This window comes from Plecotus auritus (genome assembly GCF_963455305.1).
Source record: "Plecotus auritus genome assembly, chromosome: X".
Classification (NCBI taxonomy): domain Eukaryota; kingdom Metazoa; phylum Chordata; class Mammalia; order Chiroptera; family Vespertilionidae; genus Plecotus; species Plecotus auritus.
This window is the reverse complement of record NC_137784.1, coordinates 104,112,584-104,135,525: the sequence shown is the minus strand read 5'-3', so window position 1 is coordinate 104,135,525 and position 22,942 is coordinate 104,112,584. Positions and strand designations below refer to the sequence as shown.

The 22,942-nt window shown below is 37.5% G+C and overlaps 1 protein-coding gene and 1 pseudogene across 2 annotated transcripts in view; one reads left to right on the top strand and one right to left on the bottom strand.

Annotated features, from left to right (window-relative positions):
* Positions 1 to 22,942, top strand: part of TENM1 (teneurin transmembrane protein 1) — a 1,003,294-nt gene that overhangs the window by 273,985 nt on the left and 706,367 nt on the right. The window lies entirely within an intron of this gene.
* On the bottom strand, positions 9,901 to 10,392 carry LOC308240228 (large ribosomal subunit protein eL21-like; annotated as a pseudogene). The gene has a single exon. The product of its transcript is annotated as a large ribosomal subunit protein eL21-like (transcript).

Below are 22,942 nucleotides of genomic sequence, written 5' to 3'. Positions count from 1 at the left end.
CATGCATACAAGTCCTTCGGTTGATCTCTTATTTCCCGACCTCTCCCTAACCTTCCTGCTGTAATTTGACAGTCTGTTTGATGCTTTACTGCCTCTGTATCTATCTTTTTGTTCATCAGTTTACAATGTTTTTTATTATCCACAAATGAGTGAGATCATGTGGTATTTTTCTTTCATTGACTGGCTTATTTCACTTAGCATAATGTTCTCTAATTCCATCCAGGTACCTACAAATGGTAATAATTCCTTCTTTTTTATGGCAGCATAGTATTCCATTGTGTAGATGTACCATAGTTTTCTGATCCAGTCATCTGCTGACGGGCACCTAGGCTGTTTTCAAATCTTAGCTATTGTAAATTGTGCTGCTATGAACATATGGGCACATATATCCTTTCTGATTGGTGTTTCTAGTTTCTTAGGATATATTCCTAGGAGTGGGATTACTGGGTCAAATGGGAGTTCCATTTTCAGTTTTTTGAGGAAACTCCATACTGTTCTTTACAGTGGCTGCACCAGTCTGCATTCCCACGAACAGTGCATGAGGGTTCCTTTTTCTCCACATCCTCGCCAACACTTGTCGTTTGTTGATTTGTTGATGATAGCCATTCTGACAGGTGTGAGATGGTATCGCATTGTTGTTTTGATTTGCATCTCTCGGATAATTAGTGACTTTGAGCATGTTTTCATGTGTCTCTTGGCCTTCCTTCTGTCTTCTTTCGAAAAGATTCTATTTAGGTCCATTGCCCATTTTTTTATTGGATCATTTATCTTCCTTTGATTAAGTTGTATAAGCTGCCTGTAGATGTTGGAGATTAAACCTTTATCAGTGATAACATTTGCAAATATGTTCTCCCATACAGTGGGGTTTCTTGTTGTTTTGTTGATGGTTTCTTTTGCTGTGCAAAAGCTTTTTATTTTGATGTAGTCCCATTTGTTTATTTTCTCTTTGGCTTCCATTACCCTAGGGGCAGTAGCAGTGAAGAAGTTCTTTCGGCATATGTATGAGATTTCACTGCCTGTGGATTCCTCTAGTATTTTTATGGTTTCCCGTCTTATGTTTAAGTCCTGTATCCATTTTAGTTTATTTTTGTGTATGGTGTAAGTTGGTGATCTAGTTTAATTTTTTGCATGTACCTGTCCAATTTTCCCAACACCATTTATTGAAGAGACTGTCTTGACTCCATTGTATGTTCATGCCTCCTTTGTAAAATATTAATTGCACATAGTGGTTTGGGTCGATATCTGGATTCTCTGTTCTATTCCATTGGTCTATATGTCTGTTCTTGTGCCAGTACCAGGCTGTTTTGAGAACAGTGGCTTTGTAGTACAGCTTGAAATCTGGTATTGAGATCCCTTCTACTTTAGGCTTCTTTCTCAGGATTGCGGTGGCTATCCGGGGTCTTTTTTTTATTCCAGATGAATTTTTGGAGAGTTCTTTCTAGGTTTCTGAAATATGTCGTTGGTATTTTAATGGGGAGTGCATTGAATCTATAGATTGCTTTGGGTTGTATGGACATTTTGATGATGTTGATTCTCCCAATCCATGAACATGGTATGTTCTTCCATCTGTTTACGTCTTCCTCTATCTCTTTTTTCAGTGTCCTGTAGTTTTCCGCGTATAGGTCTTTTACCTCCTTGGTTAAGTTTATTCCTAGGTATCTTAATTTTTTTGGTGCGATGGTAAATGGGATTGCTTTTTTAGTCTCTCTTTCTGTAAGTTCACTATTGGTGTATAGAAATGCCATAGATTTCTTGGCGTTAATTTTGTATCCTGCTACATTGCCGAATTCATTTATTACGTCTGTTATTTTTTTGATGGAGTCTTTTGGGTTTTTTATGTACAATATCATGTCATCTGCAAATAAGGACAGCTTTACTTCTTTTTTTAAAAAAATATATTTTATTGATATTTTACAGAGAGAGGAAGGGAGAGGGATAGAGAGCTAGAAACATCGATGAGAGAGAAACATCGATCAGCTGCCTCCTGCACACCTCCTACTGGGGATGTGCCCGCAACCAACGTACATGCCCTTGACCGGAATCGAACCCGGGACCCTTCAGTCCGCAGGCCGACGCTCTATCCACTGAGCCAAATGGGTTTCGGCTACTTCTTCTTTTCCAATTTGGATGCCTTTTATTTCTTCTTCTTGTCCAATTGCAATGGCTAATACTTCCAGTACTATGTCAAACAGCAGTGGTGAGAGTGGGCATCTCTGTCTTGTTCCTGTTCTTAGGGGAAATGGTTTTAGTTTTTGCCCATTGAGTATGATGTTAGCTGTGGGTTTATCATATATAGCTTTTATTATGTTGAGGTATGATCCTTCTATTCCCACCTTGTTGAGAGTTTTTATCAAGAAAGGGTGTTGGATTTTGTCAAATGCTTTTTCTGCATCAATTGATATGACTATGTGATTTTTATCTCTCAATTTGTTTATGTGATGTATCACGTTAATTGATTTGCGGATATTGTGCCATCCTTGCATTCCTGGGATAATTCCTACTTGGTCATGGCGTATGATCTTTCTGATGTACTGCTGGATCCGATTTGCTAGAATTTTGTTGAGGATTTTGGCATCTACGTTCATGATGGATATTGGCCTGTAATTCTCTTTCATTGTGTTGTCTGTATCTGGTTTTGGTATTAGGGTGATGCTGACTTCATAGAAGGAGCTTGGAAGTGTTCCTTCCTCTTGAATTTTCTGGAATAGTCTGAGGAGGATAGGTTTTAGTTCTTCCTTGAATGTTTGGTAAAACTCTCCTGTGAAGCCGTCTGGCCCCAGGCTTTTGTTTGCTGCAAGCTTTTTGATGACTGCTTCAATTTCTTCCATAGTTACTGGCAAATTGAGCTGTTTAGATTCTTCCTGATTGAGTTTTGGAAAGTTATATTTTTCTAGGAATATGTCCATTTCCTCCAGGTTGTCCAGTTTGTTGGAATAGAGTTCGTAGAATTTTTTAACAATGCTTTGTATTTCGGCGGGATTTGTTGTTATTTCACCTGTTTCATTTCTGAGTTTATTTATTTGGGTCCTCTCTCTTTGCTTTTTGGTGAGCCTGGCTGGAGGTTCATCAATCTTGTTTATGCTTTCAAAGAACCAGCTCTTGGTTTTGTTGATCTTTTTTATTGTTTCTTTGGTCTCTATGTCGTTTATCTCAGCTCTGATCTTTATTATTTCCTTCCTTCTGCTTACACTGGGCTTTTCTTGTTGCTCTTTTTCTAACTCTTTGAGTTGTAGGGTTAGGTAATTTATTACCATTGTTTCTTGTTTTTTTGCAGTATGCTTGTAGAGCTATGAACTTCCCTTTCAAGAATGCTTTCACTGTGTCCCATAGATTATGGATTATTGTGTTTTCATTGTCATTTGTTGCCATGATGTTTTTTTATTTCTTCCTTGATCTCTCTGGCAACCCTGTCATTGTTTAATAGCATGCTATTTAGTCTCCATGTGTTTGATTTCTTTGGATTGTTTTTATTGTAGTTGATTTCCAGTTTTATGCCACTGTGGTCTGAGAAGATGCTTGATATGATTTCTATCTTCTTGAATTTGAAGAGACTTTTCCTATGTCCCAACATATGGTCTATCTTTGAAAATGACCCATGTGCACTTGAGAAGAATGTATATTCTGTGGCTTTGGGGTGAAATGTTCTGAAGATGTCAATTAATTCCATCTGGTCTAGTGAGTCATTTAGGATTGATGTTTCTTTGCTGATTTTTTGTTTAGAGGATTTGTCCAATGGTGATAGTGGGGTATTAAAGTCTCCTACTATGATTGTATTGCTGTCAATCTCTCCCTTGATATCCTCCAGGAGATTTTTTATGTATTTGGGTGCTCCTGTATTGGGTGCGTATATGTTTACCAGAGTTATTTCTTCTTGTTGGATTGCTCCCTTTAGTATTATGAAGTGGCCTTCCTTATCTCTTGATATGTCCTTCACTTTGAGATCTAATTTGTCAGATATAAGTATTGCTACCCCAGCTTTTTTTTCATTTCCATTCGCCTGGAAGACGTTTTTCTATCCCTTCACCCTCAGTATGTGTGTGTCTTTTTTTCTGAGGTGGGTTTCTTATAGACACCAGATATATGGGTTGTGTTTTCTTATCCAATCTGTTACCCTATGTCTTTTGATTTGGGCATTTAATCCATTTACATTTAAAGTTATTATTGATAGGTACTTATTTGTCACCGTTTTTATTCTTACCCCTGTGTTCCTTCTTCGCTTCCTATTTCTTTTTTTTACAGCAGACCCTTTAGCATTTCTTGCATTGCTGGTTTGGTGGTAATAAATTCCCTTAGTCCTTTTTTGTCTGTGAAGCTCCTGATTTCATCTTCAATTTTGATTGATAGCCTTGCTGGGTACAGTATTCTTGGATTCAGACCCTTCCTTTGCATGACTTTGTATATTTCATTCCATTCCCTTCTGGCCTGATGAGGTTCTGTTGAGAAATCAGTTGCTAGTCTGATGGGGGTTCCTTTGTATGTAACTTTCTGTCTTTCTCTTGCCGCTTTTAAGATTCTTACTTTGTCATTGGTGTTTGCCAATTTAATTATAATGTGCCTTGGTGTCAGTCTTTTGGGGTTCATTTTGTTTGGGACTCTGTGAGATTCTTGGATTTGTGTGGGGTTTTTCTTCCCTATCTCAGGGAAGTTTTCTGTCATTATTTCTTCAAACAGGTTTTCTATTCCTTGCTCAGTTTCCTTTCCTTCTGGAACCCCTATTATGTAGATATTGTTTTGTTTCGTGTTGTCCCAAAGTTCCCTTAGTCTCTCCTCCTGCCTTTTAATTTTTTTTTCTAGAAGCTGTTCTACTTGGGTATTTTTTTCCATCTTGTCTTCTAGCTCACTGATGTGGTCCTCTCCTTCTTCTAGTCTACTCTTGATGCTTTCTATTGAGTTCTTTATAGCAGCGATGTCATTTTTCATTTCTTCTTGGTTCTTCATTTCCTCTTGGTTCTTACTCATATTGTCGAATTTGTCTTCCATTCTTTTCAGCCACCTTATGACCATTTCTCTGAATTCTTTCTCTGGCAGGTTGCTTGCCTCCATTTCATTTACTTCCTTTTCTGGTGATGCCTGCTTTTGTTTTATATGCTGGCTGTTTTTTTGTCTCCCCATGGTCTCTCTTCTCCGGATGTCTGGTTATGTAGTTCTCTCTCTCCTGCGTTTATTTAAAGGCATAAAATACAACACAACCAGGTAAAATACACAAGGCACTGAACAGAAATGTATTCACGATATTAATCACCTCCAATAAAGGTGACCACCAGAGAAAGGCAAATTAGGGGATAGGAGAGAAAGAAGAAGAGGAAAAAGAAAGAAAAAAAAAGGAGTGTCTAAATGAAGTTGGGAAAAGGAAAAAATAGTAAGAGATACAAGAAAGAGACATAGAGAGAAAGGGGAACAAACTATATATATGGGGAGAAAACTCTAATAGAACAACCACTAATCCCAGCAAATGCCAGCAACAAGTACCTGGGGATTAATACAAACTACAACATCAAGTACTATCAAACGAGGCAAGGGAAAACAGAAGCAAAAAAACAAACAAAAACAAAGCAAACAAACAAACAAACAAGAAAAAGAATAAGCAAAACAATCTCACAAAAAAGCATAAAAATTCGATATAATCAACATTCAAGCAAACAACAACAAAAGGACAGAGAGAAAGACAATTTTTTGGATAGTTAAGACAGGAAATTGAGAGGTGTGTATGGACTTGGAGCAGGCAATTGTAGATTAGATATATAAGTAGGGTGAAATTTTATCAGGGGGTAAACAGAAAGAATAGGGAACATCTAAAGCAGGAAAGTGGTAAGATAAACAGGACACCAAAAAGGGAAAAGTTAGGAAGAGAGTGATGGTATAAAGGTAGAGTTGAGATAGAGTAAAAGGATGCTAAAGGAAAGATGAAACTAGAATGTAGAACACTAATCCCAAAGTAAAATAAAGATATAATAAAATGATACTTTTTTTTTAAAAAAAAAGAAAAGGTAAAATAGTAGTAGTAATGATACTGATTGAAAATAAAAATGTAATAATTAAAAAGGTAAAATCAAGTGAGGAAAAAAAATTAGTTTCTTGAATAAAAGATGCAAAAAATGAAAAACAATAAAACAAATAATATGTGCAGTAGTGAAGGTTATTCACTTCCTCTATTGTTCTGTTTGGCACGCCTGTTTCTCAGTCTGGACAGTATTGCAGTTCCCTGTGTTCCACTGCTCCTCAGTGTTGTAAGCCAGTCCTGATTTTTAAGCAGGCGGTGTGTCTTAATTTCTCGTATTCCTTTATTTTTGATTACACAAGGGTCAATTTGTGATTCAGCCCCTGGGTGGCAGTGTTTCTGGATTGACTTCCGGATCTCTTTGGCCTCTCTAGCCTTCTCTAGCCTGTATTTACATCCTTCTTTCCCTGTGGCACTCACTACCGGTTTGTGGGAGTGGGCTGCCTCAGAGCTGGCTATCCAATGGTCACTCCCCGCTCCGATCCCCAGGTTCCAGAAAAACAACTTTCCCCTGCAGTCTTCCAGGGTGTCCCCAACTGGGTGATCCTATGTATTGGGCTTAGTAATCAGAAGGAAGGATTTGAAGAGGAAAAAGCCCAAGTGTGCGAGCAATGGGTCTGCGCGCAAGTCTAAGCAGCCTGCACACCTTTGAAACTCTTAGGCTGTCCCTGCACGTCAGATCAAAATGGGTTGCTTTTTTTTTTTATATATATATATATTTTATTGATTTTTTTACAGAGAGGAAGGGAGAGGGATAGAGAGTTAGAAACATCGATGAGAGAGAAACATCGATCAGCTGCCTCCTGCACACCTCCCACCGAGGATGTGCCCGCAACCAAGGTACATGCCCTTGACCGGAATCGAACCCGGGACCTTTGAGTCCACAGGCCGACGCTCTGTCCACTGAGCCAAGCCGGTTTTGGCCAAAATGGGTTGCTTTTTAGAGATCCCTTCTGTTAGCAGCTCTGAGGATCCCCTTCCACATTCACGGATCACGCCAGCCTCAACAGCCACGGATTTTTCTAGGCACAGACTTCCCTGGTCCCCCAGCTCCCGCAAAACGCGCGTTCCTCTCTCCTGCCAGGACCAGAGACCTCACCTTATCCCAGGCGAAATCTGACCTTGCCATGGTGGAGTGTAGAGCTCCTCTGAATCTGCGTGTTTGCGCCAATTGGGGACCGGTGTTCTGGGGCTTGCAGCTGTTCGGTGGGTGCCGCAGTTATGGATTTTCAGGCTTCCGATAAGCTCCACTATCCCTTTCAAGATGGCACTTACTCTGTGTCTGAGCCCGTAGCTCCGGGAGGTGACCCAGCTGCAGTGGGGGCTGCCCCATCAGGGGAACCCCGTCTAGCAGTCCCCCACCTTCTCCTGGAGTTTAGCTGTCCCTGACATGCCAACAAACACTCCTCGTGCGACCCTCAGCTGTTCTTTCTTTCTGCTCCGGGACATGGCTTGGAACACGTCTGTCTATTCTGCCGCCATTTTTCCCCCCTGCTTTTAATTTTTAAATTACTCAAACTTTTACAAAGAATTTGGGGAAGTTTGGATAAATAACATGATGAATTTTAGAGATTCTTCTCTCCAGATAAGACCTGAAAAATCATTTCAAAATCCAAATGGTGGAATATTCAAATATAGAAGCATAGTGGCACATGAGCCCCTTGATAGGAGTTTCTCAACTCCTTAGTTGTGGTTCTAGGGTATAAAAGGTGCTCAGTAAACAATTGATGAGTAAATCACTAGTTTAACTTATTAATTTTACTCTTTTGGATCATGACACCAAAAGAGGTGCAATGACTTTTACATGGTCACATAATCAGTTCATGGCAGAAAAGAAAAGAGAACTCTGATCCCTTGAATCCTAGCCTACTCACTTCCCTTTCCTATAATTCATTTACCTTGCTGCCTCAATCCTAATTTCCAATAACTTGGGTTGAGTAGATGAATGGCTATTTAGGCTATGTCCCAATAAAAGGCTGAACTCTCAAAATAAGGAAAGTATAGATACTATATCAAAGCATGTATATCAAGCTTTAAAGATGTGGGGGAGATAAAAATAATTTTCTTTCTTCCTTTCTAAGTTCTTCTGGCTGGACTAATAAAATTAACATGAGACATATTAACAGAAGAAAATGACCATATGGGTATCATAAGAACATAAGTTCAAGGGACATATTAAGCCGTTGAGTTTTATATACCATTTTTGACTAAGGGGTGGGAGGCAGGGGTCTGGGACTTAAAAGGGAAATTAGGCAATTCACAGATAAGAAAGAACAAAAATTTGGTAATCAGCCCTGGCAGGTTTGCTCTGTGGTTAGAGCATCAGCCCTTGGACCAAAGGGTTTCTGGTTTGATCTCTGGCCTGGTTGTGGTTCGTGTACAGGAGGCAACCGATCCATGTGTCTCTCTGACATTGATGTTTCTCTCTATCTCCTCCTCCTCTCTTCTACTGTCTCTAGAAATCCGTGGAAAAAAATATCCTCAGGTGAGGATAAAAAAATAAAAAACAACATTTGGTAATCAAATTCTTGCAGGTTCACCCAGAAATAATGGGGAATCTAACAGACTGCAGGTTCTGTCCTGTCTGCAATAGTTAGTTCATATTATGCTACGATGATAGCTCCCTTCATGCTTTACTATCCGATTTCCTTTATGCAGGTAAGAGGAGTGGTAGGTCAAAGGCTCTTTCTGAGTCCTTTGTTTCTTAAAAATGACCACGTTAAAATAATTGATATACCAAACTTTTGGGGTTTGCTTCCCCTCAAAGGTTAATAATGTTTTCTCCATAAAGGGTAGTTTTTATTTACTGTTCCTAACAGAGGTTGAATATGAGCAGTGACAGCCAATACAGCCTTTTTTGGAGGGGAGAAAAAATAAGGGGAGATGTCAATGTAAGAAACATCTATTGATCAGTTGCCTCCCCGGGATTGAACCCACAACCTGGGTATGTGCCCTGACCAGGATTGAACGCAGTCATTTCTCACTAAGGAGCTATTGGGCAGCACTGGGAGCAAAAACATTTTCTGAATAAATGATCAAGTTGAATTGCTTGCTCTGATATATTACATATATGCTCCTATGATATATTGCATAATTCTTTCAGAAGTATTATCTTATTGATGTGCTGGAGGCAAGGTTTCACTAAGTGTTGCCAGATAAAATAGAAGATGCCCAGTTAAATGTTAACTTCAGATAGAAAATTAATATATTTTTTTAGTTTAAGTATGTCCTAAATGTGAATTATTTGTTAAATCTGGCAATCCTAGATTATCTTTCATACAGAACACCCAAGGCTATCTTGATTTGCTTTTTGACAGCTTACTCTTCATTGTTTGGTTTTAATAGTTGTGGTGATTGCTTTGCTTTGCTTTGGCCCACCATCCCTTTACTGTATGTTAGTGAATCTTCTGTGCACTAACTGTGGACCAGTTGCTAATGCTGACAATTTGCATGACCTGCCAACAGATTACTTATTCAGGCATAACAGAAACCTTCCCCTAGAGCATTTTGGGAGCTGTGGCTAAACATTCCAAGCTCTATTTTAACCTATTCAAATACATATCTCCTTTTAAGAAACATAAAAACGTATGTCCCTGAACTCCATTGAGAGTGTTTTTTTTCTATAGATTCTTTTATGAAAATATTTTATCTTTTCCATTTTATAAATATAAAATATTTTATAGTAGTAAGTATGCTGTTTCAAGTTACACTCCATATAACATTGCTCTGGAGATTTTGAAATCCACCCCTAGAGAACAAGGTCCCCAGTTAAGAATCAGTGGTCTATGAGATGTCAAAACCAATCAGTAAAAAGTCAAGTATTGAATCAAGCTACCCATTAAAATTTTTCTTTTTCTTTTTTTTAAAAAACAATACAGAGGTCTTTTATTTTTTTCCACTTGTCATGCCATGAATCCATAGGGAATGGGTTCCAGCAGCTCAGGCTCCTTTCCATTGGTTCTCACAAAGTGTGCTGCTCTGGGTGGAGCAGGCTGACTCTTCAGTTAAACCCAGGTACCTTTCTCTTTGGCTTCCTTCTTTTTCTGGTCATTTTCCTTCACACGTTTCAGGAAGCTATCTCGGCTCTTGGATTGCTTAATATGCTCAATATGTACATTAATTTTCTTGGCAAGAATCTTTCCCTTAACTTGCTTGTTCACAACAATGTCCCATGCATGCTGGGTGACATTGTAGACTCTTCCAGTTTTGCCATGGGAATATTTGTGGGGCATTCCTTTTTTAACAGTGCACGTTCCCTTGATGTCCACAATATCATCTTTCTTGTAGATTCATATGTATGTGGCCAAGGGAACAACTCCACGTTTTCTAAAAGGCCTAGAGAACATATGGCGGGTGCCTCTTCTCTTTCCCTTTATGTTGGTAATTTTGTCAAATTACTGGAAAATGGTGGTTCCAGCTAAAAATCTAAATTTTTGTTTTTATTTATTGCTAAATCAGTGTTTCTCAATGAATAACTTCAACAAAGGTTAAATAATAGTTATATAATTATTTTAGTGTGGGTTAGCAAGCAAGGTTTTCCATTCTGTTGTAGAGATAGAAAGCTTCAGGTTAGAAACCACTGGTATAAAAGCAAAGAAATAGTATGCCTCCATTGGAGCTGAAAAAGTAACTTTCCTCCCATTTCCTAAGTTCTTCTAATTGGGCTAAAAATCAAATTAACATGAGACATATTACTCAGAGAAAATGCCCAAGATTTATTATGGATTTACATTCAGGGGTGCCATAATATATGTGATCAGAAATGCATTAGGCAGTTTAGGTTTATGTGCCTTTCAGGACAAAGGGGAGCAGGGGTCTGGGATTTCAGAGGGAAAGTTGGCAATTCACAGGTTGATAAGAAGAAACATATGCTAATCAAAGTTTTAAAGGGCTACTCAGAAAAAAAAATGGGACACAGAGGGAAGTCTAACAGATTTTGTTAGGATCTTCCCTGTCTGTCACACTTAATTTGTACAATAAAACCTTGATATAATGGGCTAATTCAGGCAAGAGGATGTCCGTTAAAGCTGAAAGTCCATTGTATAATAAATCAGGTTTTCCAAATGCATATGTTAAAAAAATTGACAAATTAGTTTACCTGTTTTTACTTATGTAGAACATTAAGTGTGTATGAAAAGTTTAATTTCACAGAAAAGTATTCTATATATATTACTTTAATTTTAAGTTTTACTGAATAGGTCTAGTAAATGTGTGCATTCACCAGTCACCAGGAATAAACAAAAGCACTCCACTGGGGCATGGCTTAGTGCATGTCAGAACATAGGTGGCACAGGTTAAAACTGCTGCAGAAAGTCACACCACGTGACAACAGAACCGATTACCTCACTTGATGCCATGTGATCACATGCTAATCATTCGCTGAACATTGTTTATAAGCAGTGACTTTTGGATTTAAATATGTAGATTATAGTTGTGGGTATGTAATATTTATGTCAGTGGAATTACTACAGTGTTTTTACCAACATATGGCCTATTTGCTAAAATTTGTTAAAATAACAGTGAATTACAAAAAATAACATGTTAATTGAATTATAAGTAAATCCTGGTTAAAAGCATTTGAAAATTAACAGGGTATTAATTTTCACATATGACCTATGAACTGGAAATTTTGTCAGTTCATTTCAAAGTATGTTAAATTGAGGTCCGCAAATTCAAGGCTTTACTGTATTTGCTAAAGTGAATATGCTAAGGTACTCTTCCTAAACTGGGTTTTTCTATCTGAATTCATTTAGGCAGGCAGTAGGGAAGATCCAAGATTTTCACAGTCTTTTAATAGCTAGCTTAAAATCTATATCCCTAAAGGCACATTTCAGGTGGCAAATCTTAGCTCCCCCCACCTTTTAAAAAATTCTATTACCTATCATTTTTCCTTCTAAGTTGACCAGTTGTTTGGGTCTTTTGTAGGTAAGCAGAAGATTGCTGCCTTTAATAAGGCAGGCTACATACAAATCTGAAATGCCTTTTATTGTTAACAACTGTAACATTATAATACTTTATTTATTCTCATTTATCTTTTCAACACAGAGATGAGATTATATTATTCCCATTTTGCAGATGAAGGAGCTAAAACTCAGAGTGGAGAGATGCCTGGTTAAACTATTGAGGAACAGATTATAATCTTTATTAGAAACCATAGCTTGTTTTTATTTCTATTGAATTAGTTTTAAAATTACATTATTGCACATTTCTGTGCTCAAGTGTCTATTGATATACAAACAATTAGATTTAAAGGAGGACGTTTTCATGAGAAGATTAATATCTAGGCAATTATAGCCCTAGGAAAGAAGCTTAGAGATATGTATTAACTCTTCTTATAGATATTTGTTTTATTTTCACCCAAATGATAGGTTTAGCATCATGCAAAGAAATACGTAATAGTCAGGTTTTTTATTGTATCATCCACTTGTAGATTAAGCTTACTGAGCTGCTGTGGCAGCCCAGAGTTCACACACTTAATCTGGTTAGGCTGTTGCCTGCCGATTAACTAGGATGTATTGATTTCTTTTCAAGTTGGAGAGCAGTGTGACTCAGAAATCTTTACTCCTGATTTAATAAACCTAAAATAAATACCAGACTTAAACTGATTGCTGAGTTCATCACATAATATTGATAGAGTAGGCAGTTAGACAGGCATGAGCAGAGCAGGAACCATAGGCCAGGTAGGGAATATCACCAGGGCAGAAAGTCCCAGGTGCTTAGCAATCTGCAAAACTAGAGAAAACAACTACTATAGGCTAGTACCAAGCCTCAGTGTGACCTTTCCTCCCCTAGCCCAGTGGTTGGCAAACTGCGGCTCGCTAGCCACATGTGGCTCTTTGGCCCCTTGAGTGTGGCTCTTCCACAAAATACCACGGCCTGGGCGAGTCTATTTTGAAGAAGTGGCGTTAGAAGAAGTTTAAGTTTAAAAAATTTGGCTCTCAAAAGAAATTTCAATCGTTGTACTGTTGATATTTGGCTCTGTTGACTAATGAGTTTGCCGACCACTGCCCTAGCCTGTCACTAGTCATTCAGTTTAGACATTCTTAGATGACCACCCCCTTAAGCATTAAGCCCTCAGGCAATGAGGCTCTGGTCAGTATCTAAAAATCTTAGGAACATAGCCTCAGGTCTGTTGACCACAGACACAGAGTTTTGGTGAAATTAGAGATAACATCTGGGCCTCAGTTGTGTTTCAACTACAGGCCCAGAAGAGCAGCAAAACCAGAAGGGACACTATTGTGACATCAGGAACAGATGCAATGACCAATGATCCCCTACCCTAGCATGGACCAATCAGTAGAGACCACTATCCTTAAATGACACACCTGGAAAGCTGATGAATATTCCATTGAGATCCTTCCCTGAGGCCTTCCCTAAAATGTATGCCCTTAAAAACAGGTACAAATCTCCAGTTCTCTCTCTCTCTCTCTCTCCCCCTCTCCCTCCCTTCCTCTTTTCAGCCTCTCCCTTCCAGCCCCCCCACCTGACCCCCACCAGCTTCTTTCCCCCTCTTCTTCTCTCAGACCTATTATCTTTGCTTTCTTTCTCCTAAGCTCTAAGGACCCTTCTTTTGCCTCTGTAGCTTGTTTCCTGAGTCCATGCAGCCCAGCTGGGTCACTTCCTCTACTTCTGTGACTTTCTAAATAAACTTCTTGTGTTAAAAGTTCTTGGCTCAGAATTCCTTTTTAGCTGAACTCAAGAACCAAGGTTGCTGAACCGAGATCTAACACCACCATTAACAGTATCACTCAAGCATGGGCCATGATTTCTCATTGTGGCAAACTCTGGCCTCCTAAATAAAGGAAACCACAAATTACCTAGTGAAATTTTTGGTGGAAAGGTATAAAAACATCATTTTACTAATTAATTAGACATCCAATATCAGTTCTTCATTTTAAGAAGAGGCAGAAATAAACTCAGGATTTGTAGTGGTTGCTGTAATATGAATTATGTATTTTAAGGTTATTTCAGATTACTAAAGTATTAAGCACTGATTACTATTAAAATTAAATACTAAGATATTTATCAGGCTCACTTTAAAATGCATAGTCTGTCTTGAAACAAAATTTCTACAGCAATAAAATTTAGATAAAATGTCTAAAATGCTAACCTAAAGCAATCATTTCATAGTTACTCTTCATTTACTATGATTGCCCACTTCTTTTTGCCTAGACATCTTGAGTTTTGAGATAATCAGTTTCATCTTTTCTGTTTTTCATCATAGAACATATAAAAAGGTTGCCAGCTGCTTTGGAGGAAAAGATGATATAGGAAGATTAAGTAACTTTATAAAGAACTTTTCTAAAGCTTCTTCCTTAGCTAACACTAGAACAAAATTATAGAGATTAAACATTTTGGGGCTCTGTCTTCCTGATGAAAAACCATTCATAGAAAAGGAAAATATTGCCTGTAAAGTAGGTAGTCAATCTATACAAAACCCAGTTTTGAAAATATCTGGTTGATTATTTTCTTTTGTAAACCAGATGCTTGAAAGCCTTGTTAACCTAACCATCCTGTATATATTTACATAAAGCTAAAATACCATGTTAATCAATCAGCTACACACCAAATGACTTCAAGTAATAACTGTAAATTGTTTTGACCTCATGCACACTCATCTTTGGTCTTGTGCCACATCACTGTTTTCATGTTTCCTTCCTTTGGCTTTCATTTGAATTGATTTTAGAGATAACAAAATATAATTCATGTTAAATATAATTTTACTTGATTAGAGTGTGATTTTGCAAATATAATTATTATAGGATTCTGTGAATATCTTAATCACTGTCAGTTGACAATACTGAAATTATCAAGGTGTATATCATAGAGAATACTTTAATTAAATTATTACCACCTAAAAGTGACTGTAGAGATGATGATGTGATTAAATTATTATAATTTTATGAAGTTTTTTATTTTAAAGGACAGTTATAAATATATTTAACTTGAAAATCTACTTTAATAATAATAAGTTAAACTTGTGAGTAGTCACTTTTACATGAGTAGTCTCATTTTAATATTTGAAAGTGGACAGGAATCTGTTCTTAGCTTCTCTCACAGGAATATTATATCATTTTTCCTTGAAAGTTGTCTTGAACCTGTAAAGTAAAGCAAATCCTAGATTTTCTTAGTGATACATTTATCAAAATATCTTATCTAGAGATTCTCCTTAAACAACAGAACATACACAGAGAGTAATAATAACAATAATCAAAAGTTTATCATTTAATACAATAGAGAAATATTGCACACTTATAGTATCATCTTGGAGAATCTCAATGTATATTAGTTCTTTAAAGACTTTCAAAAGTTTTGCAATAAAGAAACCTGTGTATTTAACCCAGGGTTTCCCGAACTTATTTGACCATAAAACTTCCATGTGTTCAAGTCTAACACCAATTAGCAACCTGAAGAGTGAGTATTATGTAGATCACACTTCGGCTAATTTGGGCCTAGGCTAATATCTTTCAGGAATATGAAAGCAAAAGTTCAGTATAAAAGCTTATGTTCTTTTAATGTATGGAAATATTTAGGGGGAGAAATATCACGACATCTGGTATTTACTTTAAAATACTCTGACTAAAAAAATAAAGTAAGCAAATTTAGTAATATATATATATATACACACACACATATATATATATAATGATTTCATCAAGGTGATATATATGTGGCTGTTTATTATACAATTTTATGTTTGAAAAATTTCAGATAAGTTTTTAAAACTAAAAAATTATATGCTCTTTTTAAGTAAAACTGCAGTTACTACTAGTAATTCAGACATGTTTGCATGATTTTACAGAACAGGCTATAAGATTGCAAAGAAGGATGCCTATTTTGTCATCTTGTCCTCTCTGTAACCAAAGGCAGACATTTGTTGAATTGTCAAGCCTGGTTAGAGTGGTCACATCAGAATTTTCCTCTGTGTAAAAACAACTTACTGAAATGAGCTGAGATTTGAACTGAAAACTTCAGCCTCATTATAACTATGCTATGGCACAGTAATTCTCAAAGTGTCTTTTTTGAACCAGCTGCATTGACCTCACCATGTTAACTTGCTCAAAATGCAAATCCACAGGTCCCCTCTGAGACTGAATCAGAAACTCTGGGGGTTGAGTCTATATATATACTATAATTAATGTATTCAAGCTCTCCCATGATTTTGATGCCTGGTAAGCTTTGAAAATTACTGCTCCCATCTATTGTGTTGATCTTCACATAGACTTGCAATATAAAATGTCTGTCTTTAGCATTATGTAAGTTCTCTCTTTATAATAGGACAAAGTTAACAGGGAGTGTATCATTGGTTGACTTAACATGCTGCTTCTCCATCTTTAGAGCACTGTTTAGACATGTTGAGCAGATTGAGTTAGGAGCTGAGAATGTATCTATTATTTTAATGATGCAACAGTGGTCCCATCCCACTTATTGGAGGCAACGAGAATCTTTTCATTGTGCAGGTATATTTAGGCAGATCATTCGAGTTGTTGGTGGTGGCTTTTTATCTTTTTTTGTGTGTGTGTGTGGCAAGGATATCCTCCAGCAGGGTCTGCTTGCCTGTGGATGGTGGATGGGCAGCCTATCTTCATGCCTCCAGCATATATAAAAGCATACAAGTTACTGGATCACAGAGTTTGGGTCCAGTTGCTATTTAACTAGGAACTGGTGACTGAAGTGGAAACAACCCTATCAGTTTTGGTAAAAAGCAAAAGGAGCCCAGTCATCAGACCAGCCTTCCAAATGTTGTAAAACAACCCAAACTCTCCCCCTTGAGGCTTTAGGGTAGAGGTGGCTAACATGTTACATTTTGAAAATAAAAACCTAAATCAAGCTTCTTCAGAGGAATTCATAAAGCTTTGCATTCTACTATTACCTTGTTTAATTAGAGGAGAATTATTTTATAGAGAGAAAGATTGATGAGGAAATGGAAATTTGGGAACTTTTCTCTAATTTTACACTTGGCCTTATACATGGATTCTAAATGCAAAGCAACATAGCCCTGTATTCTTACATTTAAAAAAATTTTTTTTTATTGATTTCAGAGAGGAAGGGAAAGGGAGAAAGAATAGAAACACCAATGATGAGAGAGCATCATTGATCAGCTGCCTCCTACATACCCCACACTGGGGATGGAGCTTGCAACTGGGGCATGTGTCCTGACCGGGAATCAAACTGTGACCTCCTGGTTCATAGGTCGAAGCTCAACCACTAAGCCACACTGGTCAGGCTATTCTTACATTTTTTTTTAATGAGGAAGGCCATTTTGTTGATCATATTTCACTTTTCATGCTAACACTTGGCAAACATTCTCCCCTAATACTCATAGAAACACAGGATCAGGTATAGCATCACGGGTAGTTTTCTCAAAACCTCTCCCTGTTTCTACTGCCCCATAAAAAAGCAGAAGCTTTGGATTCATAGAGACCATGGCCATTTTTAAACATGACAGCTATAGTGTGAGTTTTACTCACACTGTCCTGCTGGCAAATCCAGGACATTTTCTTACTTGGTACATTGATCAGTATTGGAATATGTTTTATCATTCACAGTGTTTCCTTTCCTGCCTACTTTTAATTTAATCAATTCTTAAGCAATTAGGACTGTGAAAATTTCCCAGTCCCATTTAACAAATGTCTTGGAACAGTTAAGAGTTAAGTCAATTTATGAAGAAGTGAGATATAGAAACCAGAGGGCCCCTTAATTAGTTAATAGAATCACTTGGGTTAGTAAAGACCATTTCATCTTCTGGGTCTTTATCTGGCAGTTGCTACACAGAGTCTGGTAAGGAGAAAATATTAGGGAGCAGTGTTATGGAAGTGGTCTGTTTTTTTATTTTGCTTGATTTTCTTCTAAATTTATATGAAATGTTTTATAAATAAAACCCATTTGGAAAGGGTTTGACTTTGTGAGTCAAATGTGCTAGTATAGCAATAAATGTTGAGGCTATATTTTTAACTTTATTGAGCTATAATTGACAAATAAAAACTATATATATTTAAGGGGTACAATCAAGCTATAATTAATGCATTCAATATCCCACATAGTTATCTTTTTCTTTTTTGGTATGGTGAGAACACTTGAGATTTACTTTCTTTGTAATTTCAAGTACACAGTAAAAGATTGTTAAAAGTCTTCACCACATTGGACATTAGATCTCCAGAATTGATTAATCTTATAACTGAAAGTTTGTACCCTTTGATCAACATCTCTTCCATTTCTCCTAACCTCCAGCCCTTGGCCACTATCATTCTTTTGATATTCTGGACTCAGGCAGGAAACGAGGCTCTTGGCTTAGGTCAGATTAAAGGCAAGTTTGTGATGAACAGGGACACGGGTCAGGAGATTCAGAGGTACCAAGCCACTTGAGCTTTGGCTTAAGCAGGAAAAGACCCTCCATCACTCAGGGAAAAAGAAAGTGACTTGGAGAACAGGTCTGACTGAAAGCCTTTATGTATATACAACCCCAAAGCTCTTTTGTTGGCACCAGAGGGTATTTTCCACTTGCATTATTAAGAGAAATTCACCTAGTTCAGTCCTTGATCAACCGAATATTTATTGAGCACTTTGCTCTCTAAAGGAGATAGACAGTATATTGCAATTACAATATACAGAGATACATGTAATGATAGTGCAAGGTCAATGTGCTGTAGGAGCCTTTATGTACTTTAAGCCCTCATTAATTCATGAAACAAATGTTTAATAGGAACCTACTATGTTCCAGGCACTAGGTGCTGAGGAGGCTGTCATCAATAAAAAAGACATGACCCCTGCCTTCCTGGGGCTTATAGTCTAAAAGGGAAGAAAATCCAACGCCTATATTCCCCAGGTGTGATAAATTTAGTCATTCTGGGGTCAAAGCAACCTTCATGATAGGAAGTATGTAGAGTCTCATCTTTTGACATGAAGTGTGTGTGTGTGTGTGTGTGTGTGTGTGTGTGTGTGATCTCTCTAGACCAGGGGTGGGCAAACTTTTTGACTCGAGGGCCACAATGGGTTCTTAAACTGGACCGGAGGGCCGGAACAAAAGCATGGATGGAGTGTTTGTGTGAACTAATATAAATTCAAAGTAAAGGAGTGGAGGGGAGAGCAAGAGAACCCTCTGCTCTTTCGGCTCCACGGGCCGGATAGAACAGCCGAACAGGCCGGATCCAGCCCGCGGGCCGTAGTTTGCCCAGGGCTGCTCTAGACAGACAGAGGTAGAAGTACAGGTAGAGGTAGGGGAAGAGATAAATATATATACACAAAAAGTTAGTCAGGGAGCCTGGCTGGCGGGGCTCAGTGGTTGAACGTCGACCTATGAACCAGGAGGTCACAGTTCAATTCCTGGTCAGGGCACATGCCCAGGTTGCAGGTTTGATCCCCAGTGTGTGTGGGGGGGTGCAGGAGGCAGTGACACTTGCCTGCCACCCCCTGGGACTGGGGGACTCTGGTGGGGCTGAGGGGACTGGGCACTGCCATCTTGTGGCTATGGGGGCCACCATCTTTGTGATGGTGTGATGGTCAATTTGCATATTCCCTCTTTATTAGATAGGATGTCCCTTACTAGGTTTCTAGCCTCCTTTAGACTCTTAGACCTCTTTGTTTTCCCAGTGCTTATTATTTGTTTGTTGAAGATAATTTTCTAGATGTGTGAACATTATTAATTCAAATAATGGAGCAGATTCAAAGTGAATTGAATCATAGAAAGTTAAAGAAGGGAAAAGAACTTGATCATTTAGTCCCAGCTTCCTCATTTTACAGATAAGAAAACTGAGATCTAGAAAATATATATTCCTAAAACTATTATTTCTCTCAATGAATCTCACTGGACACAGACAAAATGGAATGATTTAATATAAAAATAATGTTTGATATTAAACATATTGAAAAGGCATTGTGTGACTAAACAAGATGATAAAAGGTAATGAACTATGGTGTCCCTGCTTCCCTTTAGCTTGCAAGGTAGGCTAGGAAGGGTGTTTTAGCTAATCCACATTATTTCTGGTGCTTGGACCCCCTCCCTCATCCCATCAATTTAAATGTCTGAGGATCCTTTAAAATTTATAGCAGAATTTGAAAAGAATTGAAGATAGACAAAAAATGAAAACACACATGTACTTATGGGATGTCTACAGTACACTCTCTTAGGATACTGGGCAAGCCCTTGGCAGGCTTGTTTTAAACAGAAGTCTCCTCTGGAATTTAATCAATACACTGAATTGAAACAACTGGTAGGGGGTGGGGAGAATTGAGCTAATTCAACTACAGTAAATTTGAATTTCAGAGAAGTCAGTCTCCCTTTGATTGTGATTAGAAGCCTATGGAAGCCTCAAAAACTAAAACAGGGACCCCAAGCTCATAAGAGTCAACAGCTCAAGATGAGTTTGAGAAAGATTTTATTTCAAAATATACCTCTCAAATGGCTGGGCTTGCTAGCGAGCGAAAAACCACTTGGTTGCAACAATTATAACATGTACATGGTCAGATCTCATTTTATGTGAAAAAGCAGACTCAAACAGGGTTTAGAATTTTCCATACAGTTCATCACTCAGTGCATAAAAAATATTATTTTGATATTAAATCATACCTCTTCTCTTTATGCCAGAATCTAACTCTCCTCTAATATTTATAACATTTGCATTTTGGAAATAGGCTTTTAAAGGAATTCCAGAAATATGAATACCACAAAACAAGTAAATTTCCTTTGTTCATTTACCAGTTTTTCTATCCTATAAATAAAAAGATGGCTCTAGTGTTCAGAGACTTGTCTTTCTTAACCGTGAATTTCAGATGAACTTTCAAGTTTCCAGCATTTTTCTTGCTCGAGGTCAGATAGTATTTTCAATTATTAAAATCATAATCTTGAAGACAAGCATAATTTTCGCAGCTTACTTGTAAATTTGTAATTTTAATGACTTAGTTTATGCTGAACATGAATAATAAACTATCACCTATTAAACCTGGAGAGCACCAGAAGTTACTAATATGATTTACAATGCACTGCAAAATGGGATTCATTATTATCTTGCATTCTAAAGATTTGCAGTAGAGTAGTGTAAACAAGTATTTACTTTAATTAATGAAATAGCAAGGAGTTTTTAGGGCTGTATTTTATCTAGAAAATAATTATCCAATAACCCAGAAGGCTTATATTTGTTAAAAATAATTCTCTGCATTTACTGAATTTCACCAGAAAATCTGTTCATTCTTTTGAAAGACAATAAAGCATCTCTAAAAGCTTATCTGCACACTGCTAATGGTCCCTTTCAGATCTTGCCAGCTTGCCCTGTATTTAAAGCAAGGTCATTGGGAGGACCTTTACTCAATGGAGAGAGAATTTGAAGTATCCATGTTACTTTTCTTTTCTGTTCTTAAATTGCCTTTGTAGAGCAAGACATTTATTAGTGGGCCTTGACAGATTCTTGAGGTTACAAAATCACAGGTGGAAGTGATAATAGACTAAATTTAGATCATATTCAGACTAACCAGCTTGCATTCATTAGGTAACCCTGCCCCCTGTAATCTGGGTCCACCATGCTATCTATGTTTGTCTCTCATTGCTTTCTAATATTAATATCTGCTTTTGTTGGTGTTTGCTTTAAAATTTTAGGAGAGCTGCTATTTCATATGGATTAGAAAGTTTTTCAAGTCCTTTTATTAACTAATCAAGTAAGATTACTCTACATGGAAGATCTTTCCCCTCATTTATTGAAATTTAACTAATTCTCCAAGCCCAAGTAATTCCTATTTCTTTCCATGAAAACCATTGTCAACTAATATATAGTCCTTGTTGAACTTCACATATTTGAGTAGTTATAGTACTTATAATGTATCTGTGCCTGGATATCTCATCTGTAGAAATATTATTCTCTTAATAGTCTTACATAAAATGTGTGATGTAAAGTGTATAAACTCTGAATTTTACTGTAAACAACATTTACATTTTAACACGAAAACACATGTTAGCAGCATAATTTATATAGTTAAGTTTTTTTCTAGGGAAGTTATGACTGATTTTAGAGATACTGCCACTCTTCCAGAATTTTGGGGGAATGCTTTCAGAGAAAAATTTAATCTCATTTCTTTATGTGACATCACATTTTTTACTCCAAATGAAATTATCTAGCTTGAGAACACACTTCACTTGACAGTCTTTATTCCATCTTAATTTTTTTAGGTATTTAAAAATTTTAAATTTAATCTCAAAGATAGATTTCCACTAGTGAATAAGATCAGGGTGTTTGTGGGAGGAACAAAGTTTTCTCTACTCTCAAGGTCCTTTTGGTTGGTCTAATAATCAAATAGACATGAGACAGATTAGCAAGAAAAAAATAACCAATTTAATATGTGCATGTATAAAGGAGCCTTACATATATGAGAGAGTCAGAGACCCCACATATAAGACATGTTTAGAGACAGAAAGGGAATATGGGTACATATGACATTCGGACCTTGGGATGAGGTAATGCACACTGGGCCTTCAGAAAGTCACTGCAAGGAAAGCACGCGTTCAGTAATTGTTATTTTGCCTTGCCATATAGATAGTTAAAAAGTCATTTCTGGTGCCCTGGCCAGTGTGGCTCAGTTTGTTGGGCATTATCCCATGCACTGAAAGGTTGCCAGTTCCATTCAATTTCTGATCAGGGCACATGCCTGGGTTGGGGGCTCGATCCATGGTAGGGAGCATGCAAGAGGCGGCTGATGGATGTTTTGCTCTCACATCTCTCTCTCTCTCTCTCCCTTCTCTCTCTCCCTCTCTCCCTTCCTCTCTCTAAAAAATAATTTAAAAATATTTTTAAAAAGTCATCTCTGGTGATAACTCTTATCATGGGTCAGGCTGCAAATTTAAATTCATCTAGATAGTTAAGGTGCAGGGAAGAAGTTTCCCTTGAGTCTGTGGGTCTTGGTTGCTTTTAGCTCAAAATAATCCACATACCACTGAGGCACATTTGGGTGGTTTGCTCT